This window comes from Austrofundulus limnaeus, unplaced genomic scaffold, assembly GCF_001266775.1.
Source record: "Austrofundulus limnaeus strain Quisiro unplaced genomic scaffold, Austrofundulus_limnaeus-1.0 Scaffold1246, whole genome shotgun sequence".
NCBI lineage: Eukaryota > Metazoa > Chordata > Actinopteri > Cyprinodontiformes > Rivulidae > Austrofundulus > Austrofundulus limnaeus.
The window spans coordinates 86958-89787 of record NW_013953648.1 but is presented as its reverse complement, the minus strand read 5'-3'; the positions used below and the strand labels follow the sequence as shown (position 1 = coordinate 89787).

The following is a 2830-nucleotide window of genomic DNA, read 5'->3' as shown; positions in this document are numbered from 1 at the left end:
AAAGAATTACTGAAATAAATCTACTTTTTCATGATATTCTAATTTTATGACCAGCACCTGTATATATCATTACAATACAGATTTGACTCCAACATGTGAAGTGATGAAACGTACCTGGTTAAACTTGAGGCACTGGCACTCTGCAGTCTGAGAAGAAACAAGGAGATGATGTCAGAACGTTATCAGTCAGAACCATCATCAGTCACAGAGTTTGTCTCCATCCCTTGAAGCCAACAAGCCCTTCGTCACAATAAAGACATGTTCTGTGTGTTCAGTGGTTTGGGAGCAGCTGGTCATGTTTGGATCCACACAGACTGTGAAGAAGAAACTAAAGCAGAGCTGAGATGGTGCAGTTCAGCCCCACGCAGCCTGAGCTGCTGTGGAGGAGATAGCAGCAGAGGAAAGAGGAAGTGGTAGAGATGTTGTGATGCTCGTGCACATCACAGAGTGAAGCAGAGCTTTTCATGCACCTTACAGAAAACAGATTGGAGACTTTTTTCTCCAAAGTGGAAGAAAGAAAAGCTCCTGAACAGACGTGTTTGTGGCTCATTCTGACTGGAAACAGAAAACACTGTTTTCACTTCCTGTAGCCATTTTTCTACAGTCTGTCCACTCAGACTGAAGTCACTGAGACCTGATTTATGACTCAATACAACTCAGACTGTTGTTCAATGKTTTAGTCTGAGCTTTGAAATAAATGCAACTGAAACATTATCAATTTAAAGCCCTTTAAAAAGAGCAGAGAGCAGAACTAAGCCCCAGAGACAAACAGGAAGTTGAGCAGGCTTAACGAAATAAAACAGGAAGTCAACAAACACACCAAACTCAGACTGAACACTAAAGGAGCACAAACTAGTGATGTTTGATACTGCCAATTCTCTTTCTGACACTGATACCAAGTAAACTGTGGCTGGTATCGGTGATACTGATCCAATACTGATACTTTGATAACACACATAATGTGTCTGGTAAAACTTAAAAAATAGTGTTTTCCTGTTAATGATACATTATGTGAAATAACTGAAGTATCAAAGTATCGATATTTTGATTTTAGTGTCGATTCAATAACAAAGTTCTGGTATCGGTAGTTTCAATATTTCAGTATTGATCTGCACATCACTAATGTAAACACATGGAACTGAAGCAAAGCCAGCAGACTGACTGATGTCAGATCAGTAACATTTAATCAGAACAACTACATGACTGTAAGGAAACAACAGCTTCACTGAACAACTTTAGGTTTGAACAGCTTCAACTGAATTGATCAGAAACTGTTGAGAGTTGAAAGGAAACAGGACAGATCKGCTCTTTAAAACTGAACAAGTCACTAAAGAGGCAGAGAAGAAGGAACTGATTCTTACAGAGGTGGTAGAGTTGCAGTTCTTCTCACAGTGCTGTGAAAAAAGACACAGAGGATATCAGAGCAGAAGATGACATGAAGACAACGAAGCTGCAGCAGCAGCAGCAGACACACACTTTACTTTATCTGTCATCATTAAAGACACACACTTTACTTTATCTGTCATCATTACAGACACACACTTTACTTTTTCTTTCATCATTAAAGACACACACTTTACTTCATCTGTCATCATTAAAGACACACACTCTCTGTGTGGCTCACTGAACAACACACACTTTGACTTTCTCTGTCCAGATGAGAGCAACAAACTGTTTGAGTGAGCAGCTCAGGAAGGAGACGGCTCCAGCCTCCAACACTCACAACATTTAGACAACAGTGGCTGAAATGATTGGTTGTCATGATGCATGAAGAGTCTGCTGCTTCACATTCAAATCAACACTGAGGGTAAAAAACTCAGAGTACACTTTGGTCTCATCTTACCTGCAGTTTGTTTATGGTATGATTCACATTAGTGAACATCTCGTTTCCTGATGCTTTGCATTGGACAGGTGCAGCAGTGGACTGATGAAGAGTGAGGAAGACAGTCAGCAGCAGCAGGAGCGTGCACACAGATGATGAAGAAGATGATGCAGTCATGATGAAGAGGGTGAGGATCCTGTCAGAACCTGCAGCAGGTCTTGTTGGAGGACGTCTGTCTTGTTGGTTTGTTGATGGATCTGAGAGCTTCGCTGCTTTTTGATCAAGACGTCGGGTCATTTCCTAACGGTGGGAAATCCCAACTCTTTGTTGTCCATGTTTGATCATTTTCATTCAAACTTCTCCCACGCAGGATGCCCTTACTTAGCAGGACCCTGACACTGTGGCAAGTGTGCTGCAACATCAGCCACATATCAGTCAAATCTGACTGCGTATGACTGTCGCGGCATTTCCTCACCTCTCTGAAGACCTGGCTGTCATCGCACAGAGGAAAATAAGACACAAAGATTTTCTTTCCTGAACTTCAGCTGCTGTGAGTGGGTAGAGTGTCAAAGCAGGTGAACTCTGTTCTCCACCTTCAAACAGGACACAACCCACAGAAACGACAGCAGTCCACTCAATCTGTAGCTTCATCTGTCTGCATCTTCATTAACTCAAGGCCCGGTCCAAATATCTCACAGGAGTTTTTGCAAAGCATTGTAATTGTTCACAATGTCATGTGTTTGTGTATGTTTACATGGAAGAGATAATTTTGCTTCATCAACTCCGCTTCCAGAAATTTCTTCTAAATAAATAAATAATTCAAACCAAACAGAGAAGTCATAAATTTAGCTGAACACTGAGCTCGCTTTGACAAAGTTCAGAAATCATCACCAGATTCTCTGAGGAGAGGGAAAACAGGTGAGGCTGTTCAGGAAGCAGGAGAAGATAATATTCACAATGAAGCCACCAACCTCAGAGCAGCTTGAGCGAGAATGGAGTAATAATAAT

General features: G+C 41.4%; 1 long non-coding RNA gene across 1 annotated transcript; it reads right to left on the bottom strand.

Moving 5' to 3' along the window:
- Positions 1 to 123: 123 nt before the first annotated feature.
- Positions 124 to 1881, bottom strand: LOC106534696 (uncharacterized). Its single transcript, XR_001312376.1, has 3 exons — positions 1844 to 1881; positions 1362 to 1394; positions 124 to 147 (listed from the first exon to the last, which is right to left on the bottom strand). It is a non-coding gene; the product is annotated as an uncharacterized LOC106534696 (long non-coding RNA).
- Between the last annotated feature and the right edge of the window lie 949 nt (positions 1882 to 2830).